General features: G+C 39.8%; 1 protein-coding gene and 1 pseudogene across 2 annotated transcripts in view; one reads left to right on the top strand and one right to left on the bottom strand.

The window, feature by feature from the left end:
- DIS3L2 (DIS3 like 3'-5' exoribonuclease 2) overlaps nt 1-17220 on the bottom strand; it is a 328686-nt gene extending 311466 nt beyond the window's left edge. The window contains exon 1 of one of the 2 annotated variants that reach the window (XM_012791622.3): nt 16819-17220. The gene's annotated coding sequence lies outside the window, so the exon portion shown is untranslated. Of the gene's footprint in view, nt 1-16690; nt 16778-16818 lie in introns of those variants that run through there. The other variant, XM_012791623.2, reaches the window with a different exon arrangement.
- On the top strand, nt 1059-5768 carry LOC105886166 (zinc finger protein 639 pseudogene; annotated as a pseudogene).
- Nucleotides 17221-19574: the final 2354 nt, after the last annotated feature.

The following is a 19574-nucleotide window of genomic DNA, read 5'->3' as shown; positions in this document are numbered from 1 at the left end:
TTTGTAATTCCCTGCCCAGCAAACGAATGTGACTAACTCCTCATAAACAGGAAAAACTATACCAGAGGACTTCCCATTATGACAAAGTGATCAAATTCCAATTGTGATGTTTTTATAGAATTAACCTCATCTTAAAAATCAAATGGAAGAAAAAATATGGGAAAGGATCTGAACAGACATCTCCAGAAAAGATATACTTATGGCCAACAAGCTTATGGAAAGATGCTCCACATCATCAGCCACTAGGGAAATGCAAATCAAAACCACAATAAGGACTCAAACTAGGATTGTTCCTTTTAAAATAGCTAACGTTATATGAATTTCAAATTGATAAAAAATAATTTTAAAAATCAAATGGAAGAGCAAAATGCACAAAATAGAGAAAATATGTTTGCAAAAGAAGAGTAAAGAGAAAAGATTTGCTCTACCAGACTAAAAAACATGCGATGACATATTAATAATTAAAAGAGTATGATATTTAGCTGGAAATACACGAAGACATCATTAGAAGAAAACAGAGTCTAGAAACAGACCCTTGGGAAATTATCAAAACAGTATTTCAAATCAGAAGAAGCACTACGCAAATGATAATGGAGCAAATAGCTGTTTAGAGAAAAGTAAAGTTAGATTCTTACTACACATAAAAAAATAAATTGCAGTTGGCTTAAAGTGCTAAATGTTGGAAGTAAAATTATAAATATAGTAAAAGAAAAAACTGCTTAAAACCTAGGAGTAAAGAAAGTCTTCTCAGTAAAGAAAAAAAACACAGAAGCCATAATGATGAAGACTTAAATTTTAAAATTTAAAAACTTCTATAAATCAAAAGAAATCATAAAGACAAATCAACAGATTGGGAGAAAATATTTACAACACATAAGAGTCCAAGGGTTAATATACAGAATACACAAAGGCTGACAAATCATTATGAGTGAAGCAACCCAATTAAAACAAAATTAAAATGTTTTAAATTTAAAAACAAGCAAAAGATAGGAGTATTCTAGTTCAATTCTATTTAAAGGAGATACTCTAAATTAATTGGTCAGTGTTTATACCCAGGCATGGGTATTCTTAAAGCTCCCCTGGTGACTCTTATACACAGTCAAGGTAAAGTAGGTTGCACCTATTTCAGGAGTGGGCAGTGTCCCCAGCTGCCCAAAGTAATGTGTAAGAGGAAAAAACAGGGAAAATAAAACACCCCCCTGAAGGGTTCTGGCCCACTCTAAGGTGTGGCCCTACAATGGGTTCTGGAATGAGGACAGTGGAGCATGTGGAGATAGAATGCCTTAAAATAAAATTATAAATATAGTAAAAGAAAAGGGAAAGGCACAGACTTCTTCAATAGCAATGATAATTTTTTCCTTAATCTGGTAGTTGTGTTCATCAGGTATTCATTGTCCTGTCATTCTGTATACCTTATACATATTTTGTTTGCATACTTTATTTTGTAACTTCTCAGCATTTAATAAAAGAATACAATTTAAAAATAAGTAAAACCATACAGAATGCATGTAAAGACATTCATAGTCTTCATAATTGTAGACTCAATCTTTTTTTTTTTTTTTTTTTTTGAGACAGAGTCTCGCTCTGTTGCCCAGGCTAGAGTGAGTGCCGTGGCGTCAGCCTAGCTCACAGCAACCTCAAACTCCTGGGCTCAAGCAATCCTCCTGCCTCAGCCTCCCGAGTAGATGGGACTACAGGCACGCGCCACCATGCCCGGCTAATTTTTTCTATATATATTAGTTGGCCAATTAATTTCTTTCTATTTTTATAGTAGAGACAGGGTCTCGCTCAGGCTGGTTTTGAACTCCTGACCTTGAGCAATCTGCCCGCCTTGGCCTCCCAGAGTGCTAGGATTACAAGCGTGAGCCACCACGCCCAGCCAGACTCAGTCTTTACCATTGAAAATCTGCTAAGTTCTATCATGTCCTTCTAAGTGGTCACCTGTTAGGAGTTAGCAAAAAACTGATTTTCATCTTTTCTTCTGAAGTTGCATTAACAAGGAGATTTGTGGGGGTCGGGGAAATACAGCAAAGGGCAATGCATTCTTTGATCAAACTCAAACCACTGACAATCACTTCAGGGAGCTCTGGCAAAGAAAGCACTTGCCAGAACTCAAGAGTAAAAAGATTTGTGTAAGATAATTGAAAGTACTGCAGGAAGAATGATGTAATTTTTAACAAATATTTTTCCATTAATTATTTTTTAACTGATCAAAATTCAATGAAACCCATTTGAAATCTCAGCTCTCAACTGCTTTGAGATACAAAGATTAGAGTGAGTCCAACTGAGCATTTGCAGTGTCAGAGCCAATGCTGCATATGGTGGGCAGTTTTGAATTCAAACACAGTGCCACACATACTCATCCCTACTGGCCAAAAGTAAAAAAAGTCCCAGAGAACTAGGCGTAGGCTCTGCTCACAACACTATCATTTGAGCATTCCTTTCATTAACACAGTACAAGATTACAAAATGACCTTAAGGTGAAGCAGGATTCTGGATGCTTGAGGAAGTGGGATGCTCTGTGGGTGTGGTAAGCCAATAGCTGAAACAATCAATAAATTAATTAGCATAAAGCATGCTGATGTCTTTGTAAGGAATTTTATGAACAAGATTTAAGACTTCTGGCCAGGCACAGTTGATCACGCCTATAATCCTAGCACTCTGGAAGGCTGAGGTGGGCAGATCGCTTGAGCTCAAGAGTTCAAGACCAGCCTAAGCAAGAATGAGATCCCTGTCTCTACTAAAAATAGAAAAAACTAGCTAGGCATCATGGCCCACAACTGTAGTCCCAGCTACTAGGAGGCTGAGGCAGGAGGATCGCTTGAGCTCAGGAGTTTGAAGATGTAGTGAGCTACAATGATGCCATTACCCAGGGCAACACAGTGAGATTCTGTCTCCAAACAAAAAAGACTTCTTATCTTAAAATACAGTAAACAATACAAACCCAAGTACTAAAAAAGTAGAACTAACGTTGCTACAGATTGATAACTTGAAAACAAGTTATCAATCAATAAACCTGTGAATTAATTATATAGAAGTCTATACAAATGGTCCCCATCTTACAATGGTTCAACTTGTAATTTTCTAACTTTACAATGGTACAAAAGAGGTAAGCATTCAGTAGAAACTATACTTCCAGTACCCATACAACCATTCTGTCTTTCCCTTTCAGTACAGTATTCAATAAATATTCTTAACTTATGAGGGGTTTATCAGGACACAACCCCATTGTAAATCAAGAAGCATCTGTATCAAGTAGTGAAAGGGAATTTTAAAAGACATCTTCCCTGAGTCGGAAGTACACAGTATTTGAAAAGATACAAAAAGTTGTGTTAAAGCCAGATATTAAAAATACTCCACAATTCAGTCCAACCTCCTTTGTCATCTGCTTTCCATATTCACATCCAATTAAGCCAAACACAGGGCCCCACCCTTCCATTCCCAAACACTGCATACACACTTCTCATATGCTTCCTCCACCTTACAGAGACCTCAAAATCTTACCAGTCCTTCAAGGTTCATCCCAAATGCTTCTTGCATCCTTTGAAGTCTTTCATAACCTACACGCTCCCAACCCTTCCATCTATTTTAGTTCTATACTTGTCATATCCCTCTGACTAGTAGCAAGAGTAATAGGAAAAGCAGACATAGTGAAATTGGAAAAACCTAAACTTAAAACTGAACATTAACTGTCTAATCTTGACCAAACCAAACTACCTTTCTTAATCAGTTTCCAAATATACAAAATAGGGAAATTACCTATCTTGCAATATTTCTTTAATAAACAGGGGCAGGTGGGTGTGTGCATCTGTGAAGAAGGGGGGGAGGGACAATAGAATATAGAAATATAGGGAAATATATATAAAGGACAGGAAAGTAGTAGTTACTATAACTGTATTCCACATGTTCAACAAGCTAGAGGAAAGACTGAACATGTTAAGAGATATGGAAAATAGGCCGGGCACAGTGGCTCACGCCTGTAATCCTAGCACTCTGGGAGGCCCATGCGGGCGGATTGCTTGAGGTCAGGAGTTCGAAACCAGCCTGAGCAAGACCCCGTCTCTACTAAAAATAGAAAGAAATTAATTGACCAACTAAAAATATATATACAAAAAATTAGCTGGGGCGGGCAGGACCGCGCGGCCACTCCGCTAGCACTCTGGCGCCTTGGACACTGCGGCCTCCGAGCTGAGCTGGGGCCAGCCGGGTGGCCCCGGGGAATGGGCATTTTTTTAAACCATCTGTGGAAACTTCCCTGTAATTCATTTCATTTTTCCTCACTCCAATAGTAAGAATAATACCAAATTGAAAAGATATAAATGAGTATCCTAAGAAAAAGGAAGACTTTACACCGTTCTCGTTATTCAAATTCCCCTGAAATAAGCAGAATTGCAGATGGATTAAATGGATTTTTTTCTGATCATTGTTATAGTGTCTGTTCTATGAGACAGCCAGACTTAAAATATTTTGACAACAAATATGATGATTCTGATATTGAGACGTCCAGTGACCTGCCAAAATTTACAGATGTAATCAAGGCCAGAAACAGGAACCAGAACTACCTGGTTCCTAGTCCAGTACCTAGAATTCTAGACCACACTGCCTTTTCTACAGAAAAATCTGCTGAAATTGAAATTTGTGATGAAGAATGTGACTCACCGGAATCAGTCAACCAACAAACTCAAGAGGAGAGTCCTATAGAAGTTCACACTACTGAAGACGTTCCAATTGCTGTAGAAGTGCATGCAATTTCCGAGGATTATGATATAGAGACAGAAAACAATTCCTCTGAGAGTCTTCAAGACCAAACTGATGAAGAGCCACCAGCTAACCTTTGTAAAATTCTTGACGAGAGCCAGGCTTTGAATGTGACTGCTCAGCAGAAATGGCCTTTACTGAGAGCTAATAGCAGTGGCCTCTATAAATGTGAACTCTGTGAGTTCAACAGCAAATATTTTTCTGATTTAAAGCAGCATATGATCCTGAAGCATAAACGTACTGATTCAAATGTGTGTCGAGCATGCAAGGAAAGTTTCTCTACCAACATGCTTCTGATAGAACATGCCAAACTACATGAAGAGGATCCCTATATTTGTAAATACTGTGATTATAAGACAGTAATTTTTGAGAACCTCAGCCAGCACATTGCAGACACCCATTTTAGTGATCACCTCTATTGGTGTGAGCAGTGTGACGTGCAGTCCTCTTCAAGCAGTGAGCTCTACCTACATTTCCAGGAGCACAGCTGTGATGAGCAGTACTTGTATCAGTTCTGTGAACATAAAACTAATGATCCAGAAGACTTGCATAGCCACGTGGTAAATGAGCATGCATGTAAATTAACAGAGTTAAGTGATAAGTATAACAATGGAGAACATGGACTGTACAGCCTCTTAAGCAAAATTACCTTTGACAAATGTAAAAACTTCTTTGTATGTCAAGTATGTGGTTTTCGGAGTAGACTTCATACAAATGTTAATAGGCATGTGGCTATTGAACATACGAAAATGTTTCCTCATGTTTGTGACAACTGTGGGAAAGGCTTTTCCAGTATGCTAGAATATCGTAAGCATTTAAATTCACATTTATCTGAAGGGATTTATTTATGTCAATATTGTGAATATTCAATAGGACAAACTGAAGATCTTAAAATTCATCTAGATTTCAAGCATTCAGCTGATTTACCTCATAAATGTAGTGACTGCTTGATGAGGTTTAGAAATGAAAGGGAATTAATAAGTCACCTTCCAGTCCATGAGACAACTTGATCTCTTTATTTTAACTTACAGAATGCCAATGTAAAATAATAAATTCAACTTTTTTGGGGAAAAAAAAAATTAGCCAGGCATGGTGGCGCATGCCTGTAGCTACTCGGGAGGCTGAGGCAGTAGGATCGTTTGAGCCCAGGAGATTGAGGTTGCTGTGAGCTAGGCTAACGCCACCGCACTCTAGCCTGGGAAACAAAGTAAGACTCTGTCTCAAAAAAAAAAAAAAAAAAAAAAAAGATATGGAAAATAGAAAAAAGATCTGAATCAAACCTCTCAGAATAAAAACTATGATGCCTGAGATGAAAAATAAATTGGCTGGGACTAACCAGCTGATTAGACACTGTAGAAGAAAAAAAATGGTGAACTTGAAGATATAGCAATAAAAATTATCCAAAATGAAATAGAAAAGAGACTGAAAAAAATGAAGAATATCAGTGAACTGTGGAACAACTTTAAACAATCTAATATATGTGTAATTGAAATCTACAAAGGAGAAGGGTAGGGAAAGAAAAAGTATTTGAAGAAATGACAGACCAAAATTTTCCAAATTTGATGAAAACTATAAAACCACTAACCCAGGAAGTTCAATGACACCAATCACAAGGAACATAAAGAAAATTATACCAAGACACATCATAATCAATTTGCTTAAAGCCAGCTTAAAGAGAAGATCTTAAAAGCAGCCAAAGAAAAAAGATACATTAAGTAAGGAGAAAAAGAGATAAAGATGTTAACAGATTTCTTGTCAGAAACAAGTGAAGTAAAAGACAATGATTCGACATCTTTATAACACTGATGTTTCAGTCATTTTAAAAAAAAAACATCAATCTAGAATTCTTTACCCAGCAATGTCTTTTAAAAACAAAGGTGAAAGGCCGGGCAGTGGCTCACGCCTGTAATCCTAGCACTCTGGGAGGCCGAGATGTGCGGATTGCTCCAGGTCAGGAGTTCGAAACAAGCTTGAGCAAGAGTGAGACCCCCGTCTCTACTATAAATAGAAAGAAATTAATTGGGCAACTAATATATATAGAAAAAATTAGCCAGGCATGGTGGCGCATGCCTGTAGTCCCAGCTACTCGGGAGGCTGAGGCAGCAGGATTGCTTGAGCCCAGGAGTTTGAGGTTGCTGTGAGCTAGGCTGACACCACGGCACTCACTCTAGCCTGAGCAACAAAGTGAGACCCTGTCTCAAAAAAAAAAAAAAAAAAAAAAAAACAAAGCTCAAAATCTGGATTACCAAAAGCATTAAAGGAAGTCCTTAAAGCAGAAAGACAACGGTAACAGATGCAAATCTCAATCTATAAAAAGGAATGAAGAACACCAGAAAAGACAACTATGTGGGTATAGATAAAGATTTTATTCTTTTAATTTAGAAGTTAACTGTTTATAAAGAATAATAATATATACTAGGATAATGTAGGTAATAAAAATTAGGTGACATGATTCCACACTCTATAGATTTTAAAAAGACAAAGGAATATTAGGAGCAAGAGTATAGCAATAAATTCAATGACTCAGATGAACAAATTCCATGAAAGACACAAACTATCGAAGCTCATTCAAGAAGAAACAGATAACTTGAACAGCCTCACATCTATTAAAGAAGTTGAATTTGTAGTTAAAAATCTCCCCACACAGAAAATTCCAGACCAGATGGATTCAATAGTAAATTCTACTAAACAATTAAGGAAACAATTCTACACAAACTGTTCCAGAAAACTGAAGAAAAGGGAACATCTTCCAATTAATTCAAGGCTTCCAGCATTACTCTGATACCAAAAACAAACATATTACAAGAAACAAACAAAGCAACTCAAACCAGTATCATTCATAAACATAAATGCAAATTTTTAAAACAAAATTCTAAGAAATCAATTCTAACTATATATTTAAAAAACTGTCACAATGAAATGGGGTTTATCCCAGGAATGCAATGCTACTTTTAATACTGTCATGCATTGCACGACGACATTACAAACCACATACATGACAGTGGTTCCATAAGATAATGGAGCTGAATTCCTATCACCTAGTGACGTCTACATGTCATATGGCAACACATGACTCACTTGTTTGTGATAATGCTGTTGTAAACAAACCTACTGTGCTACCAGCTGTGGACAAGTATAGAATATACAATTATATACAGTATATAATACGTGATAACGATAATAAACAACTGTTACTGGTTTATGTATTTACTATAGTATACTTTTTATAATTATTTTAGAGTGTACTCCTTCTACTTATAAAAAAAAAGTTAACTGCAAAACAGACTCAGGCAGGTCCTTCAGGAGGTATTTCAGAAGTCACTGTTATCACAGGAGATGACAGCACCGTGAGTGTTATTATCCTGAATACCTTCCAGTGGGACAAGAGGTGGAGGCAAAGATGGCGATATTCATGATCCTGACCCTGTGTAGGCCTAGGCTAATGGGTGTGTTTGTGTCTCAATTTTTAACAACAACAAAAAAATTTAATAGAAAAAAGCTTATAGAATAAGGATATAAAGAAAATATTTTTGTGCAGTATATAATATGTCTGTGGGGTTGTTTTTGTTTTTTTGTTTTTGATTTCAGGATATTGTGAGAGTACAAACATTTTGGTTACATGTTATGACTTTGCCTCACCCAAGCCAGGATTTGAGGCAAGCCTTTTCCCCCATACAAGGCTCACCGTATCCATTAGTTGTGAGTGTACCCACTCCATCCCCCAAAATCCCAATGAATATTACTACCATGTGAGCACCTTAGTGTTGATCAGTCAGTGCCAATTTGATGACAAGTACACGTGGTGCTTATTCTTCCACTGTTGTGATACCTCACTTCGGAGGATGGGCTCAATCTCTATCCAGGAAAATATAGGAGGTGCTAGGTCACCATTGTTTTTTGTAATTGAGTAATATTCCACTGTATACATATACTGTATTTTATTAATCCACTCATAGATTAATGGGACTTGGGTTGTTTCCACATCCTTGCAATAGTGAATTGTGCTGCCATAAACATTCGAGTGCAGATGTCTTCATTATAGAATGTCTTTTGTTCCTTTGGGTAGATGCCTAATAGTGCTATTGCTATGTTTGTGTTTTAAACTAACTGTTATTACAAGAGTCAAGAAGTTAAAAAATTTTTTTAAGTTTATAAAGTAAAAAAAGTTATGGTAAGCTAAGGTTAATTTATTATTGAAGAAAAATATTTTTTATAAATTTAGTGTAGCCTAAGTGTACAATGTTCATAAAGTCTACAATAGTGACCAGTAATGTCCTAGGCCTTCACATTCACTCACCACTCACTCACTGACTCACCCAGAGCAACTTCTAGTCCTAAGAGCTCCATTCATGATATGTGCCCTATACAGCTGTACCATTTTTATCTTTTATACTGCATCTTTACATTTTATATGTTTAGATACTCAAATACTTAGCATTATTGGTACAACTGCCTACAAGATTCAGCACAGTAACATGCTGTACAGGCTGTAGCCTCGGAACAATAGGCTATACCAGCCTAGGTGAGTAGTACGCTACACTATGTAAGTTTAAGTATTCTATGATGTTTGCACAATGAAATCACCTAATGATGCAGAACGTTTCCCCTTGTTAAACAAATGACTATATTTGAAAAATGTCATTCACCATATTAACAAAATAAAAATGAAAAACCATATAATCTCAATAGACTCAGGAAAAGCATTGGTCAGATGGGTGTGGTGGCTCATGCCTGTAATCCTAGAACTCTAGGAGGCTGAGGCAGAAGGATTGCTTAACCTCAGGAGTTCAAAACCAGCTTGAGCAAGAGCGAGACCCCAGCTCTACTAAAAATAGAAAAAATTAGCATGGCAACTAAAAGTAGAAACAAAAAAAAAATTAGCCAGGTGTGGTGCTACAAGCCTGTAATCCCAGCTACTCGGGAGGCTGAGGCAGGAGGATCACATGAGCCCAAGAGTTTGAGGTTGTTATGAGCTAGGCTGACACCACGACACTCTACTCTAGCCTGGGGAACAGAGCGAGACTCTGTCTCAAAAAAAAAAAAAAAAAAAAGAGAGAGAGAGACAGGATTGGTCAAATTCAATATTCATTCTTGATTAAAAACTCTCAGCAACTAGGAATAGAAGGAAACTTCCTGATTGATAAAAAAAACATATACAAAAAACCTACAGCAATCATCATATTTAATGGTGAAAGACTAAATGCTTTCTTCCTAGAATCAGGAGCAAGACAAGTATGTCTGCTCTAACCACTTCTATTTAACACTGTATTGGGAATTGATGCCAGTGCAATAAAGTAAGAAAAAGAAATGAAAGATTAAAAGGGAAGAAGTAAAACTGTATGTATTCATACATGACATAATCTTTATGTAGAAAACCCAATGGAATTTATAAAAAAAGCTACAAGGACTAATGAAGCCAGATTGACAGAGATGATCAAAGTACAAAAATCAATCATATTTCTATATGCTGTCAATAAACACTCAGAAATATAAATTTTTAAAATACCATTCAATCCCATAAAAAATATGACAATACTCAGAGATAACTATGACAAAAGATGTGCAAGATTTGTCCACTAAAAATTACAAAATAGGCCGGGCGCGGTGGCTCACACCTCTAATCCTAGCACTCTGGGAGGCCGAGTCGGGCGGATTGCTTGAGGTCAGGAGTTCAAAACCAGCCTGAGCAAGAGCGAGACCCCGTCTCTACTATAAAAATAGAAAGAAAGTAATTGGTCAACTAATATATATATAGAAAAAATTAGCCAAGCATGGTGGCACATGCCTGTAGTCCCAGCTACTCAGGAGGCTGAGGTAGCAGGATTGCTTGAGCCCAGGAGTTTGAGGTTGCTGTGAGCTAGGCTGACACCAGAGCACTCACTCTAGAATGGGCAACAAAGCAAGACTCTGTCTCAAAAATAAAACAAAACAAAAAAATAATGGTTGGATGCAGTGGCTCACACCTGTAATCCTAGCACTTTGGGAGGCCAAGGCGGGAGGATTACATGAAGTCAGGAGTTCGAGACTAGTCTCAGCAATAGTAAGACCCCATTTCTACAAAAAATAGAAAAATCAGCCGGGTATGGTAGCATGTGCCTTAGTCCCAACTACTCTGAAGGCTGAAGCAGGAGGATCACTTGTGCCCTGGAGTTTGAGGTTGCAGTGAGCTATGATGGTAAGACTGCACTCTAGCAGGAGCAACAGAGCAAGACTCTGTCTCAAAAAGAAAAGAAAAGAGAAGAAAAAAACTACAAAACATTGCCAAGATAAATAAAAGAAAATCTAAATAAATGGAGACTACAGAGTGTTCATGAGTTGGAAGACTCAACATTGTTAATTAAGATGCAGTAATCCTAGCACTTTGGGATGCCAAGGCAGGAAGATCACTTGAGGCCAGCACTTTGAGACCAGCCTACGCAACACAGTGAGATCCAGTCTATACAAAAAATAAAAAATTAGCGGGGCATGGTGGCACTTGCCTGCAGTCCCAGCTACTTGGGATGCTATTTTACCCATGGCAAAATAATTACCCTAAAATAGTAATGACTCCTCCTTGGTATAATTGCTGCTAGAGCTTTATATCCAATCCTTCAAAACTGATTAAAGGTGACCATGGCAGACATCACAGAAAGGAACAACTATTTCACATGTGGAGAGATGCTCTCTAAAAAAGATGAAGTTAAACTGAAATGTTTGGGGCATCTCTCTGAATCCCTCAACACCCAGATAATCACTACAAACCTCTTTTGCTCATCAAAGCCTAATGGGACATAGAAACAATCCAGTTTAATTAAAGGAAGCCTGAAGAGGAACCTAAAGAGCAGAGTTCTTCAATCAGTATTATAGAACTTCCTATCTCCTCCTGGTTTGGGTTACTCAAGCTCCCAAGCACTCCAACAACTACTTTCCTTCATTTGAAGGATTTCCTAAACCTCAGAGAACAGGTAACTTCCTGCTATACCAACCTATTTCATTACTTGCCTTTTTCTTTACTGTTCCTATATTCATGTTGTCCTCATGCCCAGTGTTAACACTGAAATCAGAAACTGATTTAGGGAGGTAACATGATACAGTGGGATGGAAGGAATATGGGCTCTGGAATCAGGTAGACATGTGTCCATACTTTGGTTCTAATGTCATAACCTTGTGAATTAAGTAAACTCCCTGAGCCTCAATTTTCTTATTGTTAAGTCATCTTCTTAAATGGGCAATTGGTATTAAATGACTAATACATAGGAGTATTAGGACTAATACATATGAATGATAATTCCCTTCCTCTTCTTTCCTAACTAGAAGGCAGGGTACTTCTTCATCAGCCCTTATCCCCACATAATTTCATCACAGACAATTTCATTGTGCTTTGTACCACATGGAAATCCTTGCCCATCAATGTGAACACTGTCTCTTGTCTGCCACCATTAGTGCTTCTCAGAGGCAGCTTGTTATCAGGAGGCAAGAAAGGTATCAAAAGTTGTTGGACTAACAGTTGACTAAACTTGACCAAGCCTAACCTTAACATATAAATAATAGCATTTCTAGGACATCAAGTTCTTGCTATGGTTCCAAATAAAATGCTCTCTATATGAAAAATCCTTGTTGTCAAATCCTTTTACTTCATGCTACATGACAAAAGCAGCATCTTATGCAGTTCTACCACCACCCTCAGTATAATAAAGACAACAAGAATTCTGGTCAAATCTCCACCTCCCCAACATTACCAAAAATGGCATAGATGGCTAGACCTGAGAGGGGATCCACCAGCTCATCCCAGCACAGAGTTCTATTTGTATTCATGCTGAATAGTATTTCATTTCCTACAGCAACTCCTCCTATAAAACAAAAAACTTTTTGAAGGTTAAAGGACATTCCAAAAACTGGATTCTAGAAGGCTGGTCATACAACATTACAAGAAACCAAAGTCAGGCCAGGTACAGTAGTTCCCACCTATAATCCTAGCACTTGGGGAGGCCAAGGTAGGAGTACTGCTCGAGGCCAAGAGTTCAAGAGCAGCCTGAGCAAGAGCGAGACCCCATCTCTACAAAAAACAGAAGAATTAGTTGAGTGTGGTGGTATGCACCTGTAGTCCCAGCTACTCAGGAGGCTGAGGCAGGAGGATCACTTGAGCCCAGGAGTTTGAGGCTGCAGTAAGCTATGAAGAGGCCAGTGCACTCTATCCCAGGCAACAGAGCAAGACACTATCTCTGAAAAAAAAGCCAACCAACCAACCAAAGTAACCAAAGAATCTGGGATAAGCAAGGAAAAGGAAACTGCAAATAAAAGTGTACAAATCTTAGCCAAGGACAGTGGCTAGAGCCTGTAGTCCCAGCAACTCAGGAGGCTGAAGCAGGAGGACCACTTGAGCCCAGGAGGAAAAACCTGAAGAAAATAGTGAGACTTTGTCTCTAAAATGTAAAAATAAAAAAATTTTAGAAAAATACAAAATGAAAAAGTTTACAAATCTTCCTCACAAGAAAATGCTTTGTTACACTTTTTGTGCACTTAGAATATTGAGCAATCTCAAAATCATTTCCAGTCCAATACCTGAAATCAATTGGTCTTGTGGGCATTCTGAGATGAGCACTATAAACTGTGGTACAAATTTGATTTTCTCAAAAACAGCAGCAATAAAACTTAAAAATAAACATGAACCTCTGCCTCAAAATAAATCAGCTAACCTAAAAGGTCTAATGTATTGGGTTTTTCAGTTTTATTGGCTTTTTCATTAGATTTTCATCAAAATTTTTAGGGGAACCCAAGAATTTATGTCATGGGCAAATATATGCACAAAAGAAGACATTAGGGAAAGGTGTAATTCTGATTACAAAAGAGAAGTATTGAACTGAAATCAATTAGTGCAAAATTTCACATAGGGCCACTCTAGGCAACAAAAGTCCTAAAGAGAATTAATCAACAAATATTTCCTGAACACCTGATATGCCTCAGCATAATGGCACAGGAATATGCAAATCAGTTTCTGTGTCTCAGTGGTGCTTGTGGTCTAACTAAAGAATAGAACATTACAAGTAAGCAGGCCACAGCAAAAAGGCACCTGCCCAGGAGGTAAAAGATCACAGCTCTGACCCCAACTCCGCCCCAACTCAATAAATGTCTGTCCTCCGGCAAATCACTGAAACTTTTACTGTCTCATGCAGAGGAAAAGGGGTTTGGATGGTTTCTAAGCCCTCTTTTCACTATGAGTCTACAAATGCAAGTTCAAAGACAAGGGAGAGGAGCTAGGTCTTTAAGAATTGGTAGGACTTGAATTGACTGATGTGAGAAGGAAGGATATAACAGGGAAGCAGCATGAAAGTATTAATAAAAATGGGCATGGGGCAGGGTGAGGTGGCTCACGCCTGTAATCCTAGCACTCTGGGTGGCTAAGGCAGGCAGATAGCTCAAGGTCAGGAGTTCCAGACCAGCCTGAGCAAGAGCAAGACCCCGTCTTTACTAAAAATAGAAAGAAATTAATTGGCCAACTAAAAATATATAGAAAAAATTAGTATGCCTATAGTCCCAGCTACTCGGTAGGCTGAGGCAGGAGGATCGCTTGAGCCCAGGAGTTTGAGGTTGCTGTGAGTTAGGTTGACGTCATGGCACTCTAGCCCGGGCCATGGAGTGAGACTCTGTCTCAAAAAAAAAAAAAGTAGAAATACAAAGTAGGCTATTCAAACATAATCTAATAGCACCATGCCTACACAGAATCTAACCTAAGTCCCTAAATAAAACCCTAGAGAGGCTTCTCTTTACTCTTCAACCTCCCTACAAGGCCTAGCACCATTTGGCCACTGCCCACCTCTCCAGTCCCTTCTCCCACCAAATTCTTCCTCTTCCAGCTCCATATATAAGGCTTAAGTCCCTGGTCCTCTCCATGGACTCTGCCATCAGAGGGTTTCTGCCCTGCAGTTTGCTCTAATTGGAACACTCTTCCCTTTCTATGCATCTTGCAGATCTCTGTTCAAATGTCACTTCTGTGATAACTAAAACCCTCGTCACAGCTGTACGTCACATATGTGTGATTATTTGATTATCATCTGCTGAGGACAGGGACCATGTATGCATTTACTCTCTCCCATGCCCACTGCCAACCAAAGTGCCTAATACCAAGTAAGCACTCATACTGTATTTGCTGAATAAATAAATGAACAGTAAGCCCATAAGAAAGCAACAAAACACCTTAAGAGGTCTCCTTAAGAGTTTATGCATCTTCACAAATACATCTTTGGTTGGATGACCAAAGTAATTGAGCCTAAAATCCCTATTAAACTTAAAAAAAAAAAGTCAATTTAGATGTCTATATAAATTGCTCTGGCTCTTCTATGTCTCAAGGCAAATGCTGAGCATCAAAGGCTGATACGCTAAAAACACATACACACACACACACATACACACAGCATAACTACTGATTGCTAAGTGACTGTTGTTTTTGGTATTTCCTGACAAAGTGCCTGCTATTAATACATAGGAAGCACTCTGGAAACATCAGTCAAATAAATAAAAAGCAACATTTCACAAAACTCTTAAATATGTATCAAACAGTAACTACGTCTACTTAAACTGTGATGTTACATATAAGACCAACTACTGAAGTAAAGAAAAGAATCTCTATGTGACAACGCTCCCTGCTAGTAGCCTCAATATTTTAGATCTCAAACAAGAAAAATGCCAGACAGATTTGTACAGAGAGTATTTGAAAGAAACAAATCAGAAATCAAAGTTGACTTTAGAGCTTTAAATAGGACTTTAAAATGCCACGTGGAACTATTTTCCAAACCCTTAAGAATATAAGGAAAGAAATTATTTAGGACTTGCTCTCCCCTCCAATACAAATACAAATTATATTTATGCTTTAGAGACAAATCAAGTCCTATTTAATCCATAAACATATTCCTGAAAACTCCCGCCCATATGGATTTCTCCACCCTCTGACCTGCTATATCTGTACCGCATATTTTGCATTTAAACAAATGCGATTTTATTGTTTTCCTAACAATTTAATGTGTTCAGTCTCTTATTTTTTCTATATCAAGTGCACATAATTCTATAAGTGTTTAATAAATATTTATTGAAGCAAAATGAAATTATACAGTTTTGAATTGATTTTGGTATATAAACTCCTACATTTTATTCCCAAATAATGTCATTTTGTTACCTCCCAAAAGGAAGGCAGATTGGTCTGGTATAGTTACAATTCCCAGAGATTGTTCACATGCCTGTTTTAGCTCCATGATCACTAGATTAAATATAAAGCCGTTATCCAACAATATTCAAATAAGGCTTACAGTTTTCTCAGTACTATTAGTTCAAACTCAAGTAAGGGAAGTTTTCAGTGCCATAGTCTTTTCAAATGGAAATCAGGATTATTAACAACACCTGCCCGTATTTCCGTCAACGTAGAAAATTTCACTAGAAATCTTTCTCAAACCTATTCGGTCCCTGAGAGACTTCCAGAATATAGTAACTACATCTCATTCACAATTGTAAAGCTAATTCCCCGGAAAAGGATCAGTTCGAAATGTACAATCAAATGAAGCAGATAAATAAAGCAGATAAATACGATCAATAAAGCAGATAAAAGTATATCACTTTGGAAAGCGCAAAGCAGCAGGCAAACGTCAAGTACAGTGTTATAATTAAGCAGCTTCTGTTCAAGATTCCCGAGGCGCCCCATCCCTGCGGTCCCGAACATCTTGATCAGGACCCAAGAGAACGCGTGCATAGGTGACCCAAGCCTCAAGAAGCGTCCTCTCTACAGCAACAAGCTCTAATTCTTGGCTCCCCCCACGCGCACCATACAAGGCTACGAGGGAGGGCCCGCGGGGCCCAGGAGCTAGGTGCGCGGCCTAGGAGGCCCGGCGGCCAGGAGCGGGGGGCGTGGGGAGGACAGGGGCGACGCCTGGGCCAGGGAGCCACGCCAGAGGCGCAGCGCGCTCACCGCAGGCCGCCGCCGCAAGTGCTGGGCGAGGCGCCACGGAGCCCCCGAGGACCAGATCCGGGGGTCTGTCCCGGATGGGGCGTGCGGCGTCGGAGGGGGTGGTGGCGGGGGGCAAGGAAGGGCCTCACCGTTGCTCCCGGGGGGCTGGCGCCGCCGCGGTCCAGCGGTTGCTAAGGAGAATCCTCTTCCGGGTCACGGGAGCTGCGTTTTACAGAGCAACGGTGGCTGGGTGGGGCCAAGAGCGAGGAGCGCGGGACTAGTGCTTGGCAGAGAAGTTGGTCACCCGCGGTTCTTCTGTGGCTGGGGCGAAAGAGCCCTGAGGGGGCAACTCGCTGCAATCGGCGGCTCCAAGCTGGGCGGCTTCTGAGACGCCTTCCTGCCCGGCCCCGGCTGGCTCTGGCACCCTCTCCCACCCGCGGGTGCCTTCCACCTCAGGCCGCCAGGGCTGCGCTCCATCGGGCCGGGTCTTACTCCCAAGTTGCTGCCGACCCAGAGGTGTCCTGTGTAGTCCCCGGTGTAGCCACGCCGGCCCTTTTCTAGTTGCAAGGCTTTACTCATTCTTTCATTTACTCAGCACTTTTTTATTGGACAACTGCTAAGGGCTAGGTGCTGTAGTGGCACTGGGGATGCAGAGGTGGGCAACCCAGGCGCGGTCTCTGCCTCAGCATGTGCAGGCTGGCAGCCGAGCAGGTAGACCGTGTCCTGCCCTCTGGGATAAGCGAAGTAAAGGAGACTATGGCAGCCTGCCCAAGGGAGGCCTTCCCAGACACAGTTGGGGAAAAGCTGATGATGGATACTTCAACCAAGTAAACAGGGTAAGGAAGAGTGTTTCAGGTAGGCGCGGGGGAGAAATCCACTGAAAGTTCAGTGTGGGCTGCCCAAGGAAAAGTGTGTAAAGAAGAGATACTAGCTAAGGATGGAACCTGGGGAACACCAATAGTGTAGGTCTGAGCAAAAGAAAAATCTCCCAAAGAGCAGCCAGAATATTCCAGAGAGCAAGAGAGGAAAGAATGTCAGCGAGGAAGTGGCCGCCATCTCAAATGCTGTGGAGATCAAGTGTCCAATGGTGACCATAGAAAAACCACAATTCAGGAATACGATGTCAGAGTTGGCAGTGACTTAAATTTGTGTGGTGGAGGAGTCCACCACTATGTTGAAACAAAGAAAAAAGGGATATTAAATTGTTCCTGAATTTCTAAATGTTTTACAAAGCACTGTAATAGTATAAGCAAAATTCAGGATTCCCCTGCTGGGAACTGTGAGCTCCTTGAAGGTGGAAAATATTTAACTTTGAATCTGCAGTGCCTGCCACACACATAGGCCTCAATCAATATTTGTTTAAAGAATGAATGGACACAAGGAACCCTTGGTTTTTAGTGTTCACACAGATCTTTCTAGAACCCTCCGCAAAATTGTGATATAGGCAAAACTTGTCTATTCAAACTGTAGGGATTGGCGGGGCAGGGATTCCATGGCTAGGAGAGGGGCCAGTGGAGACAGGAATGGGAAGACAGAAGAGGAAGAGAAGAAAAGATTGAAATAATAAAATCTGGGATTTCAGGACTAGAAATGGGAGATGATGTCAAGAAAACCAAAAATAGAAGTAAGAGTAAAAGAGCAAGGACAATAGCAAAGGAAGGAGGGAGGGCCAAGACAATTATTATACATAAGTTCAAGAGGCAGATCTCATTTTGATTGGCCATATGGCAGAAAGTATAGTATCAGCTGTTGTGTAGGCTACAGGGCTGGGGTGGGCATATCCCTGTGCCCTCTAAGTGGAGTGAGCCCGGGCTCCCTCACATAGGCTAAAGGAAGACCACAACACAGTCTGGATATGAGACTTCCCCCACCAGCATACATCCGGTCCTTTACTTCACTATATTCCCATTATAACAAGTATTGCAATAAGCTCTCTCAAAAGAGTTAGAAATAATATTCTTCTCTGAAACATTATAAATCTGTCCACAATGGATGTGACCAGCTAATTGTGTGGGTAAACCAATAAATTCAAAGTACATGGGTGAAGAATTTAGAAACACCAAAATATTACTCAAGGGGGCTGTCTCAGCCTATTAGGGCTGCTATAACGATAATATAGACTGGTTTATGAACAACAGAAATCTGTTTATCATGCCAGGTGTGGTGGCTTATACCTGCTACTTGAGAGGCTGAGGTGAGAGGCTCACTTGAGGCCAGGAGTATGAGACCAGGCTGGACAACATATCAAGACCCCATCTCAAAAGGTAAAAACCTATGAGTAAATTTGTTTATCACACTTCTGGAGGCTGGGAAGTCCAAGATCAAGGCACAAGAAGATTCAGTGTCTGATGAAGACAGACACTCTTACCATAGTGAGGTTCATAGTCTGCCATCTTCTCACTGTGTCCTCACATGGCAGTAGGGGCAAGGGAACTCTCCAGAGGCTCTTTTATAAGGGTACTCATCCCATTCATGAGGACTTCATTCATATGATCTAATTGCTTGCCAAAGACCCCACATCCTAATACCATCACATCAGGAGTTAGAATTTCAGCATATTAATTTGAGCATGGCGGGGGAGGGGGGGAACACAAGCATTCAGTCTATAGCAGGGACCTAAGTGCAATATCAGGAAAGTAGAACCAGAAAGTGTTATAGTTTGGTAAAAGGAAGCTGAATCAATTGTTTTGTGAACAAAAGGGACCAAATCAACTCAACATAGAAAAGGGAAGGCCTGAATACATGAGGAGATAAAGTCTATTCCACATTCTCCTGGCAGCCTTGAACATAGCATCTATTCTAAAGGACTATGTTCTGTTGAAGGGTCAAGGTGATGTGTTATTCTCTACTTAGCTAGGGTTCTGGGAGATCTCATTGGAGTCTCAAGAGATGGAAGTTTATCATT

This window comes from Microcebus murinus, chromosome 8 (assembly GCF_040939455.1).
Source record: "Microcebus murinus isolate Inina chromosome 8, M.murinus_Inina_mat1.0, whole genome shotgun sequence".
In the NCBI taxonomy this organism is placed as follows: domain Eukaryota; kingdom Metazoa; phylum Chordata; class Mammalia; order Primates; family Cheirogaleidae; genus Microcebus; species Microcebus murinus.
The sequence above is the reverse complement of the archived record's forward strand: the minus strand, read 5'-3'. Positions and strand labels throughout refer to the sequence as shown.